Below are 502 nucleotides of genomic sequence, written 5' to 3'. Positions count from 1 at the left end.
ATCAGAGGGAGGTGTTAACAGGAGGGTTTCAACAAGATATATACATATACACATCCATATATAACAAATAAACAACAAATGGTTATTAATGACAAAAAATGAGGCACTGGACACAAAAATAAGGCCTTCCTTCATGGTATTAATATCACTGTGATTTCTAGAATCTTCTTTAGATGAAAAAAAGGATGTGAAGAAGCTTGAGAGAGTCCAGAGAAAAGCCACGCGCATGATCAGAGGTCAGGAAAACAGACCCTACGATGACAGGCTGAGAGACTTGGGGCTCTTTTGCCTGAAAAAGCGCAGGCTCAGGGTGATCTTATGACCACCTATAAATTTATCAGGGGTGACCACCTGGATCTGGGGGAACGTTTGTTCACCAGAGCACCCCAAGGGATGATGAAGTCGAATGGTCATAAACTACTGTAAGACTGTTTGTTTCAGGCTGGGCGTAAGGAAGAATTTCTTTACTGTCCGAGCCCCCAAGGTCTGGAATAGCCTGACA

This window comes from Gavialis gangeticus, unplaced genomic scaffold (assembly GCF_001723915.1).
Source record: "Gavialis gangeticus isolate Ggan-Ray unplaced genomic scaffold, GavGan_comp1, whole genome shotgun sequence".
In the NCBI taxonomy this organism is placed as follows: Eukaryota; Metazoa; Chordata; order Crocodylia; family Gavialidae; genus Gavialis; species Gavialis gangeticus.
This window is presented reverse-complemented; position numbering follows the sequence as displayed.